Source organism: Halichoerus grypus, chromosome 6 (assembly GCF_964656455.1).
Source record: "Halichoerus grypus chromosome 6, mHalGry1.hap1.1, whole genome shotgun sequence".
NCBI lineage: Eukaryota > Metazoa > Chordata > Mammalia > Carnivora > Phocidae > Halichoerus > Halichoerus grypus.
Window position 1 is genome coordinate 24,571,190 of NC_135717.1, and position 19,495 is coordinate 24,590,684.

Consider the following 19,495-nt stretch of genomic DNA (forward strand, 5'->3'; position numbering starts at 1 on the left):
TCAAAGCAAGAAACACTCTTAAGTATAGAGAACAAGCTGTTGTTACCGAGGGGAGGTGTTTGGGGGAATGGGTTGAATAGGTGATAGGGATTAGGTCATGCACTTGTGATGAGCACCAGGTGTTGCCTGGAAGTGTTGAAGCGCTAGATTGTACACCTGAAATGACTATCATAGTGTATGTGGACTAATTGTACATAAAAACTTTAAAAAAGTTTCCTTGGGAGAATTTCTTTTTCTTTTTAGGATTTTATTTATTTGTATGTATGTATGAGAGAGAGAGAGACAGAGAGACAGAGAGGCAGAGGGAGAAACAGGCCCCCGCTGAGCAAGGATCCCAATGTGGGACTCAATCCCAGGACTCTGGGACCATGACCTGAGCCAAAGGCAGACGCTTAATCGACTGAGCCGCCCAGGTGTCCCCGGAAGGCTTCCTGATCAACAGTCAAGTTCTTTGTATTTAGTGGTTTTGTGTTTGAGTGGCAGCAAAGCTTTTTCAGATCAGCATGTCTCACGTTGGAGGGAATGTGCATCGCAGTTGTAAACTACTCAAGTGACACTTGAGGAACAGGGAGGGTTAGATGGGAGAAACTCTCACGAACTTCCCCTGTGAAGTCTGTATCTGCTCAAGATTGAGACCAGTGAGCCAGCATCACTTCATTGGAGACAGTGTTTCTACAGAGGATTGAGAGACAGCAAGTACAGAATCCAAAACAAGATGACAATTCCAAACCATAGGTTGGTTTTAATCCAGGACCCTAGGTCTGAAAGGAGCCAACTGAAAATATTTATTGGCACTTGTTTGGACTGAAGGCAAACCCGGAGTCCTGTATGCCTCCTGGAAGTGTCCTCCCCCAGTGGCTAGGAACAAAAGAGACCAATACTGCAGGAATGCACTGAATGAAATCACTGAGCACATTAGGGAACCTAGAGTACACTGAAGAACATGAAGCAATAGTTAGAGAACTTGTTGCAAGAATAGGAATACTTCTGGGACATTTCAGAAACAGACTCTCTCCTGAGTCACTGTGGTTCAGGCAACGCGAGTGGCCTTGCCCATCTCCCCAGCTGCCGCTCCTCTCCCTGTTACCGTGTGTCCTCCGGAGCCCTCAGGCTTTTGAGGCGCACATCCATGGCAGCCCAGGGCCCAGGAGCTGATGAGAAACACAAAAGTGGAGGGTCGGCCGTTTGGTGCTCCACTTCTCTCCCAGTGCAAAACCCCTCCTCCACACACTTGCTTTCTCTTAGTGTTGTTGCTTCCCAGCGCGTCCAGGGACTCATCTCTGGATCCAGGGGCTTGAGGCTCCCACTCTGGCCATGGACAAAATGGTCTTCCTGGCTGTGGACTCCAACACTGGGGAGATGGACTGGCATGCCCGCAGGAAGAGGACAGTCATCTGTGGGGCCGACCCACCCGGCTCCCTTTCCCCATAAACACCCAGGACATGTGCACCATGTCTGAATAGCTGGAGACAGAAACAAAAACCCATGACTTTATGGGGCTAGAAATGAAATAGTCTCCTGAGGGAATCTGTAGAGTGGGAAAAGGGGGGAGGGGAAGCAGTCCACACTGAGAGAAGGTAGGGCTGTAGCAGAAGGTGGTTTGGCTTTATCAACGTCTGCGCTGTGGGTCCTGTGCTCTTTCACTTACCACTCCACTGCCTAAACCTCTTTGGCACAAGATCGCCATCCTCAGGGTTATGGGGGAAACATCCGTGGCACCCCTGTGGCACAGTGAGGGTATCAATTCACACCCTGACTTACGCCAGGAGACTTGAGACCATACGACCATTGCCACGACAGAGGCTCCAACCCTGATGATGCTGATTTGAGACTCTCTGGAAGAAAAAACGGAGAAAGATGAACAGGGTAAAAAGACACTCCCTAACCCAACCATATATCAAGGACCAAACAAACCCAAGAAAAGGAGGAATGGAAGAAAGAAAACTGGATACAGGAAGAGGAACCCCCCAAATTAATTCAACATAGGTTCACAATTGGGCCCAATTGGAAATCCAAAATTTACAGGGGCGCCTGGGTGGTTCGGATGGTTAGGCGTCTGACTTCGGCTCCAGCCGTGATCCCAGAGTCCTGGGATTGAGCCCCATGAGAGGCTCCCTGCTTGGAGGGGAGTCAGTCGGCTTCTCCCTCTGCCTCTGCCTGCAGCTCCCCCTGGTTCCTGCTCTTTCACACTTGCTTGCTGTCTCTCTCTCAAATGAAGGAATAAACCTTAAAAAAAAAAAAAAAAAGAAAGAAAAGAAATCCAAAATTTACTAAGATAATGTATATGGCAAAAGATAAAAGGAGGTCAATTGGCTTTTGGCCCTCTAAAACATGGGTTCTGAATTAACTTTAATGTCTGCTAAGATGTACCAGTTGGGTAACCTTCATGGACTCAATACCAGGGCTCCAATTATCGTTATACCTAGTAAAATAACCATATTTTCTAGCTTCTGTATTTAATGCTTTGACATCAGGCCTTGCTGACTTTGGAGGGACTGTCCCTGGCAGGCTTACTTAATTCTTAGAAAAAGTCAACAACTTGCCTGTGAGCATACCTTTCACATCTAAACCAACCAGTACAGAACCCTTACCCCCCAACCACCTCCTCTTAAGAAGCTCTGGGCCACTATGCCCTGCCCTGATCACCCCAAGGGCAGGGACAGACTACTGCAGACACCACTATGCCCTGGAGCCCACTGAAATTATTCAAACTAGCCAGTCTTAAATGTGCTTATCCTGCCTCACCTGTCCCTTCCCATGGAAACCACAATAAAGGGTCTTGCCCACATTTTCCCTTCACTCCCTCTTTCTCCTGACCAATCCTGGTGCTTCCCCAGGTGGCCCTCCATGGCTCTCAGAACCTCCTTTCTTGGGATCTGTAAATCTACAAAACTTCTTCCATTGTGACAGCTACTTCTATATCTTCCTGACTTATCATACCTGATTAAAATAAATCCTGGTCCCCTTAAAACCTTGAGACCCCTAGGGGCACCTGGGTGGGTCAGTGGGCTATGCTTTCTGCTCAGGTCATGATCTCAGAGTCATAGGATCCAGCTCCATGTTAGGCTCCGTGCTCAGGGTAGAGTCAGCTTGGGATTCTCTCACTCGGCCCTTCCGTCCCCCCTCCCCCCCCCCCACTGGGCTCGTGCACTAAGTGTCTCTCTCTTTCAAAGAAAGAAATAAAATCTTTAAAAAAACACAAGGGAGCCCAACAAATTTAACGATGGGGAATATTTTGCTAATATAGATTTGGTCAGTATGTTCTGTTCCATGCGTATTTCAACATCCTCTCAGTCAAATGTGCCTTGACTTTGAAGGGGACACATTTTACCTTGTTAAGCACAGGGCACCCAAACCTCTCTGCTATCACAGGCATCTTTGTGGGCAGGATCTTCCTGCACCCGTCTTTCTCCAGGAACATAGGTATGACATCACATCTACGACTACCTACGTGAGGACATCTGTTTGACACACTTGTTAAGGACATACAGGTGCAGGGGCGACTGGGTGGCTCAGTCCATTAAGCGTCTGCCTTCGGCTCAGGTCACGAACCCAGCGTCCTGGGAACAAGCCCCGCATCAGGCTCCCCGCTCCCTGGGAAGCCTGCTTCTCCCTCTCCCTCTGCCCCTACCAGCCCCTTGTACTCTCACTCTCGGGCTCTTTCAAGTAACCAAATAAAATCCTTAGAAACAAAGAAGGACGTACAAGTTCAAAGTCTGTCAGTATTTTTTTTTTGGTTCTGGAGGCAACATATTCCTTGTTTATAAATTTTACATAAGCCCATTTAGGCTGTTACTTGTCAATGAGCCCATGCTGGGTGGGGCTCCCCTCAACAAAAGGCTCTAGGATCTGTCCAAAACACCTGTGAGGGGGCGACTGGCTGGCTCAGTTGGTCAAGCGTCTGCCTTTGGCTCAGGTCATGATCGCAGGGTCCTGAGATCCAGCCTGGCAGGGGACTCCCTGTTCAGTGGGGAGCCTGCTTCTTCTCCCACTCCCTTTGACCTCCTCCTCCAGCTCCAACTGTCTCTCAAATACATAAATAAAATCTTAAAAAAGAAAAAATCACCCGTTAGTGCTCCAAGTAAAAAGGCTTTAGCAACTACCTCTCCAGGTTCCCTGGAGTCCCTGGAATTGTCCATGGACTCCCAATGCAAGTAATGGCCCTCCTTGGCCCTGGGTTATAGACCAGGAAAGAAGCAATTGCTGGCCATGCACTGGGCTCTCCTGGAAACGGAGTCTCTCACAGACTCTGAGCCTTCATATCCCGCTGTCTGCTGTTCCTCGGGTCATGATACCCCCACCAGCTCAATGTAGTTACCAAGGCCTTCTTGCTACAGGCTGAAGCCAAAGTCTGCATATCCAACCTGCAGGTGGGGGTGGCTGCTTCTATCCACAGTCCATTGCCAGATTCCATGGTGCTGGAGGACGTCAGCCTTTCCTTCTACCCCTTGGCTACCTCAGGATTCCCTTGGGATCAACTGAGTGACCATCAATGACAGTTGATACATTTTGGTTTTGAAGACCAACTCCCCCTCTTGGTCACGTGACAATTTCACTTCCTAGAGAAGCACCTGTCCTAATCCTTAAAAGTCTCAGTCCCAGGTTGAAATTGATGTCTAGATATCAGAGTCCACTGTGATGGAAAGCCTGAGATTAAGATTCAATAGGCAGTGTTGTCTTGGTAGCAGGGAACATCAGAGGGCCTCCAATGGCCTCGGCCTCACTCAAAGTTCCCTTCCCCCTCTGCTCCCACAGATCAGGTCTCCTGGCCAAACGACCTTCTTTATCCCAGGGACCAGGCACAGTTTCTCCCCAAGGAGTAAGGTCCATTTCCCTGACAGCGTGTGGAATTATCCAGCAAGCCAGTCATGCCCTCCTGCAGGAAGAAGGGCTCACCGTCACTCTCCTGTTACTACAAGGTCTGCCCCCGCCCCAAAGCCCTTCTTCATTCTGCTCCCAGGTAAAACCCCCTTGTGGCCCTGCACGGTGTGCGCCAGGAGTATACATGGGTAATAAATTACTGTCGAGCTCATCTGTTCAGCATCCGGACATCCCATAACTTTAGGGTGGGAATCACTCCCTTTACCAATGGGTGAAGAGGAGAAAAATGAAATCCTTCTGCTTTGTACCTTTGTCAAGGCACAATGATGAGGCTCATGCACTTGAAGTTATTTGGATAAAAATCTATTTGGGGCTTGTAAGAATTCCCTGGGGCTAAAGGGCGGCCTGTATGTGAATGATGAGCAGGAGGGAAGGCTGCAAAAGCAAGGGCTTGGATGGTCTCTTAAAGGTCGAACTCCAAGCAATGAGGGAACCCACAAATAATGACAGCAGGGAAGTCACATCAGATTTTCATCTCAGTTCGCCCTGACAGCAGCATGGAGAATGGATTCAAAGGAGGCCGAGAGTGGAACCAGCAAGATCAGTAGGCAGTCTACTGCACTAGTCTGTGCAAGAGACAGGAATGGGTGAACCAGAGCACTGGCAACAGAAAGGGAGGGAAGGAGTTAAGATATTTGGCAGGCGGAAGATACAGCAGAATGGAAAATTAATGGAATGAGATCTTTAAAGAAGTCTGAATGGGAGGCGCTTGGGTGGCTCAGTCAGTTTAGCGTCTGCCTTTGGTTCAGGTCATGATCTCGGTGACCCGGGAATCAAGCACCACATCAGGCTCCCTGCTCAGCAAGGGGCCTGCTTCTCCTTCGCCCTCTGCCACCCGCCCTGCCTGTGCTCTCCTGCTCTCTCTGTCAAATAAATAAATAAAATCTTTAAAAAAAAAAAAAAAAAAGAAGAAGAAGAAGAAAAGAAGTCTGAATGGATGGTTTCCAGAGTATAGTGGAGTAATTAGCCTGGAACTGCAAATGAAGATTTGCAGTGGCTTTTGAGGAAATGAAGAAGGGAGTTGACCATGGACATTTGAAGTAAAAACCGATTAAATACTGATCAATAGGAGCTAGTTAAGTAATTTAGGGTATATCCATAAATGCCTGCATTTCCTTTTAAAGAATGAATTGGAATTCATTCACATTTGTAAAGATCTCCAAGGCAGAGTGATTTTTTTTTTAAAAAGCAAGTCATAGAATACTATACGCCCAAATAGACAAATATACATATATTTCTAAAGGCCTGAGATAAATCAGGTTACCCATGAAGTAGATTCCCAGGCAACATAAAGCGAAATGGAAAAAACAATTAAAAATAAAAAAGGAGAAAGAGAAATGGGACATAGATGGGAAAATCAAACTTGCATTTTTAAAAAAAATGTATTCATCTTAAACTTTCATGCTATACACCTAGTTTCTCAAACAAAGCGTATGTGCTCGTGTATTTGATAAGTTTGGAACATTAAAACAAGTTGATGTTTTCCTTACCAAAGGTATATGTAGATAGGTGCTCCTTATGAAAACATCAAAGCATTACAAACAATACTGGAAGTACCATTGACCACAGCCCCCAACCCCACCAGTGTCTACTCTCATAAGAAATAACCACCATTTTCAGTTTGGTGAATACCTCTGCAGTCATGAAAAGATGCCTGTTTTTGTTAACTCATAAAAGAATATTTTTATTAAGCTGAAAGCAAGACTGCAAAAATATTACGTTTTGCAAAAGGACATTTTGGGATAAGGTAAACACACAGAGCGACTTGGGGTCTTTCGAGCGCTGTCTCATCTCTGGCTTGAGAATCCTCTATTCCTTTGAGAGGCCTTTGGCCGCCATTCCAACCTTCTTGGCAGGTGACAGTATTTGGGGTGTGTACGTGGGCAAAGCATCCGTGACGGCATTTAGAAGAAGGTGCTCCGATCCATCCGTTTCCGGTCCAGGTGGGGTAATAAGAGACACAGTTGTGGTGCGGGGCTTCGCATCTTTTTTCCGGGATGTGGATCCTAGGGTAGCGTTCAGACGTGGCGGGCCCTGTTTCATAGCCAGTTTTCCCCTTCCTCCGGAATCTGGGGGCTTCGCGTCATGAGCAGAGGGCTTTGGTGGTGGCAAAGCTGAATGAGATTCCGCTTCTAGAAACTGGACGAAAAGTCCTGAAAAAGAATTCTTGGCCATAGGTCGGTGATTTGGCTTCACACGTGTGTTGGGGGCGCTTTTGGATCCAGGCCCCCGAGTCATCCAGCTGGTAACACCACCTGGCCCTTCATTGAACAGCTGCCGCATCTGGTCTTCTCGGATCCCCAGCATGCTTCCCATCAACCTTAAGGCTTCCTGCCGTTCAGCATCAGGTGCTTGGAAAGATCCCAGGAAGAGGCTCCTTAGTAGGCTTTTGTCCACCATTCCCTCGGACTTACTGACTAAGTTCATCAGTTTCTTCTGTGTGTCCTCCAGGATTTCCTGCTGGACCTCATTCTGTTTCTGGAATTCTTGGAGTTGGTCTTCCTTCAGCTCCAAGTCAGCATTTGTTTTATGTAATCGTCCCTGCAATGACTTCAGTTTTCCTTCTAGGCTGTCTGCCTTTTCCATCCATTCGGCGAGCTCCAACTTGAGGTCAGCTAGGATGTGACCATACCGCTTTCCTTCTTCCTGGGAGGCAGCAAGCTGCAGCGCGGTGTCCTCTCTCTGCTGGGTCACCACGTGCAGCTGCTCCTGCAGCGACTCCACCTGCACACTGGCTCCTCGGCTGGCATTTTCCATGGCAGTGGAAGACAAAACGAGTTTTCCCTGCAAGACCGTCACTTCCTTCCTCAGTTGAGCCACTTTGTCTTCTGAGGCCAGAGCTTCCCGGCGATGAGCGTCTTCGGCTTCTAGAGCGAGGTGTCGCCGTCTCTCCAGCTCCTGGGTTAGGCGTAATTCGCTCTCACGTAAATGGTGAACCTCCTTCTGGAGGGCACAGGTTTCCGTTTGTTTCTGTTTCAGGGCCAACAGGACTTCCTCTCTCCCCTGTTGGCACAGAACTGTCTTTCCCTGCATGGATGTAACTGCACTGACCAGCCGGTTCAATACCCCGGTCTCGTGCTCTTCTTTCTCTTGCAATAGTTGCTCCAAAGCAAGTGCCTTCTCTTTCATCGCAGCACCCTGGGATTCCTCCTCTCTCCGCATCACTGAAAGCAGCCTATCTGTCTCTTGCAATGCCTCATTTCCCACTTCCTTTTCTCTAGAGTTTTCCTCGACTTTTGCATTTTCCTCTTTCAGTTGACACACATCCATTTCCAGCTCTGCTATTCTCTCCTTCAGATTGGTGACCGTCTGCCTCAAAAGTTCATTTTCACTCCCTTGGCTACGGAAGTTCTCCTGTAAAGAAAGCAAGTCCTCACTTTTCGCTTGGATTCGGAGCTCCTGATCCTGAATGAAGTTTTGTAGAACGACCTGTTTCTCCTTCAGCTGCTCGATGTCAGAATCCCTGTGTTCCTGTTCTTGGCCTTCTCCTTCCCACGTGGCAGCCACTGAATCAATCCATCTCTGCTTATCTTCCTGGAGGGCTCGAATCATTGTATCTTTTTCTTGCATGGATTTTCTCAGCTCTTCTACCTCCGCTTGGAGCAAGTGAGAAGCCTCACTCACTCTGTCAGATTTCATGGCCTCCAGAGAGTCCGCTGACTCTGAGGAGTCGGGGGAGGGCTGGAGGAAAATCACGTCCAGTTTCCCTAGAAGGAGATCCTTGGCATTGCAAAGCTCCCCGATGCTGAGCTGAATTTGTGCCAGTTCCTTCTCTAAATGTTGTAATTTTATTTCATTGCCTTTGTACGTTTGGATCAGGTCACTAGAGGTCGTCTCTAGTTCAGAATCCTTTTCGCTGCTGGCGAAAGCCCCCGCCTGGAGTTGTGCCAGAGCTCTCTGAAGCTGGGGTGACTCACGCTTCATATTTTGGACTGTGGTCATCACCTGCTGTTTCCACTCTTCCATGATCTTCACTCGCTGTTTTAATGTGTCCCGTTCCTGTAGAAGCTGCTTGAACTGATCCATATTAACGCCTCGAACCTCATTACCAGTGCTGGATGGTTGCAGGAGTGTCAATAAAGTCTGACATTTCTGACTTAACGCATCCACTTCGAGGTCTTTCTCTCGAACAATGTGTGATAAATTCTGAATCGTTTCTCTAAACAGCTCCTGACCACTACTGTCAATTCTAGTGGACAGTTTTTGATTTTCCTCTTGCATCCGCCGGAGCTCTGCTTCTGTGGCAGCCATTCTATCTGCCATTTTGTCATACTCTGTCTTCAGATTGCTGTTCTCCCTCGTTTTCTCATTTAAGACAGCCAAGACCTGTTCGCTTTTCCAAGCATGCTCTTGCAATTGCCGCTGAAGTCGCTCCACGTCCCCGTTCTGGCTGTGAGAAGCCGCAGAGATCCTGCTGGAAAGACCCTGAATCTCCAAGTCTTTCTGCTGGATAATCTGAGTTAGTTTACCAATCTCCTCTTTGGAGAGCCGATCGATCTGTTCCGTCAGTCGGATGTTCTGTTCAGTTAGAAGCTTCATCTCCAGTTCGTCTTCTTTGATTCCTAGGACTAATCTTTGAGTTTCGGCTTCACGTGAATCAAGCTTTTCGCTTCCGTTTTCTCTAGGAAGAGGCTGACTGGTTGTGACTTCCACATCATCACAGTCTTCTGTTGGAATGTGCTGGCTTTTGTCAGGCAACCGGGCTTTCATTTGTTCTATCGTGTCCTGCAAATGCTGAATCTCCTCGTCTTTCGCTGAAAGGAGCTGAGCGTGTTCAGTATTCATCTGCTCCTGCCGGTATTGGAGATGCTCCACTTTCTGCTTCTGCTCTTGTAAAGAATGAAGCAGTCCTATCTTGCCCTGCTGCTGGTTGTGAATGATCTTCTGTTGCTCTCTGATTTCCTCCTCGAGATCATCCTTTAACTCCTGCAGTTGAAACACCTCACACTCTAGTTCTATGATCTCGTCTAGGATTTTAGGGTCGACCGCAGGAACAGAGCGACTCTGTTGTCTTAGGCTCTCCAGTTCTTCTCTCACATGATGATTTTCGCCTGTCACGGATGGGAGACACCTGTCTTTGTCCTCCACGGATGGCTGGAAAATGTCACTGCTTCTGAAGGTTTGGGTAGACTGGCCGAATTCCTCCTGAAGCTCTGGACTTCCTGTAAGTTCTTCAATATACATCTCTTTCTCTTTAATGAGTTGTGTCAATTGCTTCTGCTCCTCCAGAGCAGAGGACAGCATTTCCTTCGTTTCTTTACGGTCAGCGTCCATCTGCTCGATCCTCTTTTTGAGGTGTACTATTTCCAGGTCTTTCTCTTGACTGTGTTGAATGAAATGCACATGCTCTAAAGGGGACAATTCTTTGATAGTTTGCTCACACTTGTTTGTTTCCTCCAACAGCTTCTTTTCCGCCCGAGCCAATTTTGCTATTAACCGTCCTTTTTCTATTTTTAAAGCCCTCACAGCAGTGTTGTTTTCCAGAGAATCCTCGTTGTTCCGGAGAATCGATTCTTCCAGCTGATGTCTTACATCCTGGAGCGCCAAAACCAACTTTTGGTTTTCTGCTCTGAGATCAGAAGCAACGTTGTTTAAACTGTCATTCAGCCGCTCCATTTCTGCAAGCTGTTGCTTCAACCTTCGAAGCTCAGTTTCCCTTTCTTGAAGTAAGTCATCTTTCCCATGACCGGCAGACTCTTGATGTTGCAGGTCTTCTATCCGTTTTTCATACTCGAGGAGTTGTTTGCAGTGCCTGTCAATGATGTCGGCCAGTTTTTCTTGATGGACACTGTGCAGTATCGCAACTCCGAGTTGATGTTCCTCCATCTCCCTCATGCGCCTCTCTTCTAGGTCCCTGATGGTGCTCTTCAGTTTCCAGATGGCATTGGAGTCTGAGCTATTTGGTCCCTTGGACAAACGTTTCCAAAGTGTAAGATCAGCCTCCAGTGTTTTGATCTCGTTGAGGAGTCTGTTGATTTCTGTCTGAGATGATATGACATCAGCAAAGTCCATCGTGAGATCCGAGTTGTAGCCGGTCAAGGAAGTCTCACGGCCATCCACTCCCCCCTGGGAATGGCCTAGGCCAGAGCCCAGGCCACCAACCCAAGAGCACATCTCCGCGGGTCATATAACTGTCGTGGTCCGCTGTGGAAAAGCGTCCAGCGCAGTCGGACTACCCCGCCAAGTGTCCCAGAACCCCTGCTTGCGCCAGGCTAAGAATCAGAAGACAATAGGCGTTTCTAGGCAACGCCGGCGTGGGCCCGGCACCCGCCTCCCCTGCGCAGGCCACGTTGCTAGGAAAGGCCGAGGCCTCGGGCCTTCCCAGGGCCGACTCTGGCCACTGGTCCCGGTCCCAGCCGCTCAGCCCCACGACTTCCCATGCAGGGCTGGGCCCCTTCCCCTTCTGCCCCTGCTTCCTGGCTCTCCTGGGTGGGCCCCTAGTGAGTGCTCCTGCCTGACTGCCCCCAGGTGCCTGCCCACAGAAAATGCATGTGGCCCTGGACTTTCCCCCTAAGTGGTATCTCGGTACACAACTCCTGCGGCTTGTGCTTTCCACACAACAGTATCTTCTTAATCGAGGTGACTAGTACACAGGCACACGCATCCATTCACCTAGGAGAGCAGATCGCAGGTGCATTTGACAGATATCTACACCTGCGCAGAGGCACGGCCCTCAAGGAGACTTTGGGCATTTCCAGCCTCCAGAGGCTCCAGAGTGTTCTGTCCCTCTGTGCCCTGCCAGCTCTACGCGGACAGTGCGTCCCACACCGGGGTTTGGCGGTTCACTGCAGGCTCCGTGCGCTGGGCGCATCCGCTGCCTCGCGGAGGCGTGCGGCTTGACCCGGCAGGGGGTCGCGGGCGGCGGTGGTGGCGGTGCCGGATAGGGGGCCTCCGGGCCCTGCACAGGGCGGCCCCGGGGTTCCCGCCATGGGTGGAGGAGGGGCTGGGTACCGCGTCCGGGGTCTGGCCTCCCAAGGCCCCGACCCGCCGCGCCACTGGATGAGAGGCGGCGAGGGCGGGGCGCCGGCCCCAGAGCCGCTTCCACTGCCGCCTCGGGTGGACATGAAGCGATGTCGGCCCCCCTCCCCCCGGGCGATTCCTCGAGCTGCCCCGCCCTGGCCGTGCCGGCCGCCGCCGCCACCAGGAAGAAGCAATGCAGCTGCATGAAGCAGCTGACCCACCAGACCGTGGGAAGGCGAGTGCGTCGGTCCCGGTCGGCAGGAGCCCGTACCAGGCTCCGGCGCGGGAGGGCCGGCTGCTCTCCTGGTCGCGAGCTCTGGTCCCTTGCCGCCGCCCCACATCAGGCCTCGGGGTCCGGGCCTGGGACTGCGCCACGCCAAGACCTGGAGCCCGGCTCGGTGCCGCTGCCCGAGCGCCTGGGGAGCAGCGGGGTGGGTCGGCCGTCCCCGTCGCCCTCTGTCCAGGCCCCACCCAGCATCGCCCTGGGCGGACTGCACCCGAGCCTTCCCCTGCCCTCCCCCGGGGTTTGCCCTGGGTGAAAACTCCGCTAACCAGTGAGCCCCAGGCCGAGCGGACGCTGTGCTCTGCGGGCCATGGTCTCAGGCGTTCCCGGTCGCCCCGCCGCTGCAGACCCTCCACCTCCCAGTGCCTGACGGCACTAAATAAGGAAGGGGCCATCAGAGCCCATCGGATCCGCCCAGGACGTTCGGGCGTCCATCCAGGGACTGTAGAGGTGCCGCTCTCTCCAAACCCGGGCCCCTATGACCAGACTGCCCAAGATCTTGACATTGAGAAATTGGGAACTGGGAGGAAAGAACTGTGGAAACGCCTTGGGACGACTTTTAGTTTAATTTTGAAGAGCTTTTTAAAAAGCCTTTCTCCCTTTGGATTTGGAAGCCGAGTCTTCTCCAGGTTTCTTTGGGACTGCTTTAATGCTTGACAGGAAACATGATCCATTATGAAATGACAGAACAGACCGGAATTTGTAGAGCATCAGGCTGTTGCAACAGGAACCGTTGGTGGTGTTGAGAGCTCCTGCAGGTGACTGTCATGTGCCCCGTTATCGGGGGCACATCTTTCAACGTCTTTGGGGCAGTTGGCTGTACTGGACCTACTGTTTATGCTGGGAGAAATAGGAAAGTGTGAGTTTTCCACAGCTTTTGCTTCTTTTTTTCCCCAGTAGTGGGGTCAAAAGGGGAGTTTAGTTTGACCAAAGCACGTGTGTGAATGGCATGTGCATCCTGTGTGTTATCCATTCATAGAGCATTGCGAGGCCACGTTCTCGTCCCAAGATCGAGGACCTTGTGAGCAACCCCACAGTGAGGTTCCGTGGTGCCGTGCAGCTTTCTCGTGACTATCATTGGAAAGTCGACCTCAGAATACTTACTTGGGAGAAGATCTTCATCCTGAGGACGAACACACAGTAAGTTTTCTAATTCTGTATTCCCTCATACATTGACCGACCATCTTCATGGACTGAACACTAGGCCCCAAACAGCAAAGGTGTACTTAGCGCCTTAAATTAGGAACACTATGGTCAGAAATGTATTTTGAGGTGACTTTGGTCTCCGCATGGAGAACGGATGGAGGACAAAAGTTAGGAGGATCTCACAGCCATCCAGGAAGAAGGTCCAGGGAAGAAGTCAAGGGGAGCCTGAACTGGGGGAGCCGCCACTGGGATGGACGTGGGGAGGCACTGAGAGGTGCTGGGGAAGTAGGACCTAACAGAGTTTTCCAAAACCCAGACTGAGACAGATTAGGGAGGGTCAGGAAACCAATGTGGGGGGGGGTGGAGTGGGGCCAGCATTTAGGGGATCAAATAGGATACAAGAGCAAATATCACAAAGCACCCCGCATGGTGAGGGTGAGCACTGTCTTGTGGTACTACTACTTTTTCTGTGAGAGGAGAGCACGGTGGGGGGAAAGGGCCGGCACTCTGGAGCCGGGGAATGGGCTTCCGATCCCAGTTCCACCACGTGTCTGCTGTGAGGCGCTGGAAGTCACTAACCTCCCCGGGCCAAGCGTTCCTCGTCTGCACAGTAGAGAAAGGGACAGCACCTCACGGGGTTGTGAGGATTCCTGAGGAAATAAATACACGAGAGACTCTCCCAGCAGGACCTGCCCTAGTAAGCGCCGTGGCTGTGCCTTTATGACTTATGACACGGGACACAGACGTGGGGCCTGAGGTACAGACACACCGTGAATCGACAGACCGCAAAGAACCCCCTGAACAAGCACAAGGCCCTGTGTAGAGAACAGGGAAGGAACCCGGACTTGCAGGAGCTGCAGTCCATATTGTCCTGGTTCTGCCACTAACCAGACCCATCGCCTTTCCTGTGAATGAGCGTAGTTACATACACCTGTTCTTGCCCCCTAACAGAGCAGGTGAGGGACCAAATCAGGGAATAGCTACAAAAGGCCTTTGTTTCATATCACCATCACCCAGCCTTGCACATCCCCAAACCGTACCGAGGACGCTGTCATGATGACAATAAAATCATCGTTATCAGACATGGATGGAACTGGAGGGTGTTATGCTGAGCGAAATAAGTCAATCAGAGAAAGACATGTATCATATGACCTCACTGATATGAAGAATTCTTCATCTCAGGAAACAAACTGAGGGTTGCTGGAGTCGTGGGGGGTGGGAGGGATGGGGTGGCTGGGTGGTAAGACATTGGGGAGGGTATGTGCTATGGTGAGCGCTGTGAATTGTGGAAGACTGTTGAATCACAGATCCGTACCTCTGAAACAAATAATACATTATATGTTAAGAAAAAAAAAGAAGAAGATAGCAGGAGGGGAAGAATGAAGGGGGGGAAATTGGAGGGGGAGATGAACCACGAGAGACTATGGACTCTGAAAAACAAACTGAGGGTTCTAGGGGAGCGAGGTGGGAGGATGGGTTAGCCTGGTGATGGGTATTGGGGAAGGCACGTTCTGCATGGAGCCCTGGGTGTTATGCACAAACAACGAATCACGGAACACTACATCAAAAACTAATGATGAGGGGCGCCTGGGTGGCTCAGTCGTTAAGCGTCTGCCTTCGGCTCAGGTCATGATCCCAGGATCCTGGGTTCGAGCCCCGCATCGGGCTCCCCGCTCAGCGGGAAGCCTGCTTCTCCCTCTCCCACTTCCCCCTGCTTGTGTTCCTCTCTCGCTGTCAATCTCTCTGTCAAATAAATAAATAAAATCTTTAAAAAAAAAAAACTAATGATGTAATGAATGGTGATTAACATAACATAATAAAAAAGGAAACCTCTTCCTTATCGTCAATATGGCAGATGCAGGGGCTCTGGTTCTCACAATTCCACTGGCAGGGCTCTTCCAAACGTGCTGAGGACATGTCTACAAGGATTTTTTTCATAACCCCTGTTGCAACAGCAAAGGATGGGAAGCCAGGCACCTATCCTTCACCGAGGCCCTGGTGACATCACATATGTGGCTGAGGGTGGCAGCAGGTGCAAGCAGCTGGGGACAGGGGCGCGAGACAGGCAGTCACTGCATTCCTTCTGAATATATTTTTAACATTTTTGAACCAGGCGGGCACCTTCACAAATGAAACAATTCGGGAAAGAAAAAGGGGAATTTTCATTTACCTTTAATCTCCAGAAGGTGGTATCTATCCCAGCGCCAAGATTTAGAATTTGATAATGACATCCTGTCTTCCGCAGAAATGCCTTTAGCAGCTGGCTGATGCCTTGGACTCGAGCAAAATATCCTGAGAGACAGAGACAAGCTATCGCTCAGTGAGGTGGGAAATCATCCCTGCAGAGCCCACCCCAGGAGAAGAGCAAATGAGGACCCTTCTGCTCTTCTTTGGGGTCAGCGGTTTATCTGTGGACTTCATGGGACAAAGAGTGACTTTCACATTCTCTTGTTTTTTGTTTTATGTTATGTTAATCACCATATAGTACTTCAGTAGTTTTTGATATAGCGTTCCATGATTCATTATTTGCGTGCAACACCCAGTTTTTTTTTTAAAGCTGTTTGAACTCAAGTAAGTACAATCTACTTGATGGTGGAATTAACCATCTTAAAAAAAAAGTCCCATAATTTTACATAAGAAAGCCAAGGGTTTTACATAAAAAATCAGATCTAAATGTTCCTCTTGGAAATATACTTTCTCTTGGTTAGGTGTAAGCCTCTCAGGACTCTGTGAAAACTCAACAATGCGAGATCATGACGAAAATAAGATTCTGGGGTCAGGAAACGGGGCAGATAAATGTCAAAGCAAAAAAAAATAAAATAAAATAAAAGCCGGTTTGCCACCACGTTCCCTTCCTCTCCATCCTGTGTGGGTAAGAGCCCCTGTTTATAAAGTGGCCTCATAGACCGTCTGCGGGAGGGGAAGGCATGAGCAAACGTTGCCAAATAAATGGACTGGTTCAGCTGTGGGGTGGGGAGCTGGAGTGAAGACGATGAGAAATAAAAGAGGGGAAAATGGAAAATAGTATCTGTTCTAAGAGGGGGAAATGGAAGATAATATCTGTTCTAAAGCCCTGTTGCTTAAAGTATAACTACTTTAAGAACCAAATCTCAGTAGCATTTAGAAACTTACTGCAATGGGACATAGGAATTCTATGTCTGTTGATTCTCCTAATAAATAAGTTGAGCTTCTATTTTATGTGTCTCTTGCATTTTATTTTTCTAGGAAATCATTTTTCATGTATGTCATAGAATATCGTCCACAACAGATAGATTATTGGAACAAAACTTTAAAGATGCTCACCACATGTTGCCTGGGAAGCCCTCTCCTAGTGGGTCCGGTCTGGAGATGCCAGCCCATGCAGAGGAAGAAGGAAGGAAGGCCGGCTGACACCCTGCCTGGGGCGTCCAGCTCCCAGGGCCCCAAGGTGGGTTCCCACCTCTGTAGCACTGGTTAGGAAAGCTGCCTCAGGAGCCTGGGAGACAGGATTTCAGGCCTCTTAGCCAGGCCTGGCCCCATCTCCCTGATGCCTGGGTTCACCCTCAGCTCCAAGTAAGGTCCATGGCCTTATTCTCAGGAACCACCACTTTACACTTTCTTTACATTTCTTATACAATCTACCCATAGGCTCCATCTTTAGGGTGAGGATTCCCCTGCATGCCCAAGGACTGTGGTCATTTGGTCAATTTCTCAATCTGACTAAGTCACCCTCCCATCTCAAATCCCTTCACTGCCTTGATAGAAAGGACTTCAGAGCCTAACAGTGTTACTATCATTTTACTAAGGTCAAGAAAGTAATTCCTTACTTGACCAGACAGTTCACAGTAAAAGATAATATAAATGGCTCTTAAACATATAAAAACGATCTTCAACTTCACCCCCAAAAGAAGAGGAATATAAAATAAAATTACTGGGGCACCCGGGTGGCTCAGTCGTTAAGCCTCTGCCTTTGGCTCAGGTCATGATCCCAGGGTCCTGGGATCGAGCCCCGCATTGGGCTCCCTGCTCCGCGGGAAGCCTGCTTCTTCGTCTCCTACTCCCCCTGCTTGTGTTCCCTCTCTCGCTGTGTCTCTCTCTGTCAAATAAATAAAATCTTAAAAAAAAAAAAAAAGAAAGAAATACTAAAAGGGATCCTCTACGCCAAGAGAGAGCCCAAAAGTAACACTGGACCAGAAAGAAAAAGATCTACAGAAACAGGGACTATACAGGTAATACGACGGTACTAAATTCATATCTCTCAATAGTTACTCTGAATGTAAATGGGCTAAATGCTCCAATCAAAAGACACAGGGTAGGGGTGCCTGGGTGGCTCAGATGGTTAAGCGTCTGCCTTCGGCTCAGGTCATGATCCCAGGGTCCTGGGATCGAGCCCCGCATCGGGCTCCTGGCTCAGCGGGGAGCCTGCTTCTCCTTCTCCCTCTGCCTCTCTCCCTGCTCATGCTCTCTCTCTCTCTCTGTCTCTCCCTGTATCTCTGTGTCTCAAATGAATAAACAAAATCTTAAAAAAAAAAAAAAACATCATTAAAAAAAAAAAGACACAGGGTATCCGATTGGATAAAAAAGCAAGACCCATCCATATGCTATCTACAAGAGACTCATTTTAGAACTAAAGACACCTCCAGATCGAAAGTGAGGGGGTAGAGATCCATTTATCATGCTAATGGACCTCAAACGAAAGCTGGGGTAGCAATCCTCCTATCAGACAAATTAGATTTTAAACCAAAGACTGTAGTAAGGGATGAAGAAGGACGCTGTATCATACTTAAAGGGCCTACCCGACAAGAAGATCTAACAATTATAAATATATATGCTCCTAACTTGAGCAGCCAATTACATAAACCAATTAATAACCAAATGAAGGAAACACAACGAGAATAATACAATAACCGTAGGGGACTTCAACACCCCACTCACAGCAATGCACAGATCATCTAAGCAGATGATCAACAAGGAAACAAGGGCTCTGAATGACACACTGGACCAGATGGACTTCACAGATATATCACAGAATGCCATCCTAAAGCAACAGAATACACATTCTTCTACAGGGCACATGGAACATTCTCCAGAAGAGATCCCATACCGGGGCACAAATCAGGTCTCAACCCATACCAAAAGATTGGGATTATTCCCTGCATATTTTCAGACCACTATGCTTTGAAACAGGAACTCAATCACAACAGGAAATAGGGAAGGAACTCAAACACTCGGAGGCTAAAGAGCATCCTACTAAAGAATGAATGCATCAACCGGGAAATTAAAGAAGAATTGAAGATTTCATGGAGATGAATGAAAATGAAAACACAGCTGTTCAAAACCTTTGGGAGACAGCAAAGGCGGTCCTAAGAGGAAAGTACATAGCAATACAAGCTTTCCTCAAAAAATCAGAAAGTCTCCAATACACAAGCTAACCTTATGCCCAAAGGAGCCGGAGAATGAACAGCAAATAAAGCCTAAACCAAGCAGGAGAAGAGAAATTATAGAGATTAGAGCAGAAAACAATGAAATAGAAACCAGAAGAACAGTAGAACAATCAATGAAACCAGGAGCTGGTTCTTTGAAATTATTAATAAGCTTGATGAACCTCAAGCCACACTTATCCAAAAGAAAGGGGAAAGGACCCAAAATAATAATGTCATGAATGAAAGAGGACAGATCACAACCAACACCAAAGAAATACAAACAATCTTAAGAACACACACAGCAACTATATGACAACAAATTAGGCCATCTGAAAGAAATGGATGCATTCCTGGAAACTTAGAAACCACCAAAACTGAATCAGGAAGAAATAGAAAACCTGAACAGACCCATAACCAGCAAGGAAATTGAAGCAGTGATCAAAAAATCTACCAACACACAAGAGTCCAGGGCCAGATGGCTTCCCAGGGGAATTCCACCAAACATTCAAAGAAAAACTAATACCTATTCTTCTGAGGCTGTTTCAAAAAATAGAAATGGAAGGAAAACTTCCAAACTTGTTCTATAAGGCCAGCATGACCTTGATCCCAAAAACAGACAAAGACCCCATGGATGCAAAAATTCTCAGCACAATACTAGCGCACAGGATCCAACAGCACGTTAAAAGGAGTATTCACCGTGACGAAGTGGGATTTATTCCTGGGCTGTAAGGGTGGTTCAACATTCGCAAATCAAATCCATGTGATACTTCACATTAATAAAAGAAAGGTCAAGATCCATATGATCCTCTCAATTGATGCAGAA

The 19,495-nt window shown here is 48.6% G+C and overlaps 1 long non-coding RNA gene and 1 pseudogene across 4 annotated transcripts; both read right to left on the reverse strand.

The window, feature by feature from the left end:
- Positions 1–1,099: 1,099 nt before the first annotated feature.
- Positions 1,100–18,535, reverse strand: LOC144382268 (uncharacterized). Of its 4 annotated transcripts, none has more exons than XR_013448860.1 (4): positions 17,182–18,535; positions 16,574–16,745; positions 15,441–15,562; positions 1,100–2,226 (listed from the first exon to the last, which is right to left on the reverse strand). It is a non-coding gene; the product is annotated as an uncharacterized LOC144382268 (long non-coding RNA). The 4 variants fall into 4 exon arrangements; XR_013448859.1 differs by lacking the exon at positions 17,182–18,535 and having other exon boundaries at positions 1,100–1,835; positions 2,024–2,226; positions 16,574–16,703; XR_013448861.1 differs by lacking the exon at positions 16,574–16,745 and having other exon boundaries at positions 17,190–18,534.
- Positions 6,691–10,893, reverse strand: LOC144382026 (thyroid receptor-interacting protein 11 pseudogene; annotated as a pseudogene).
- Positions 18,536–19,495: the final 960 nt, after the last annotated feature.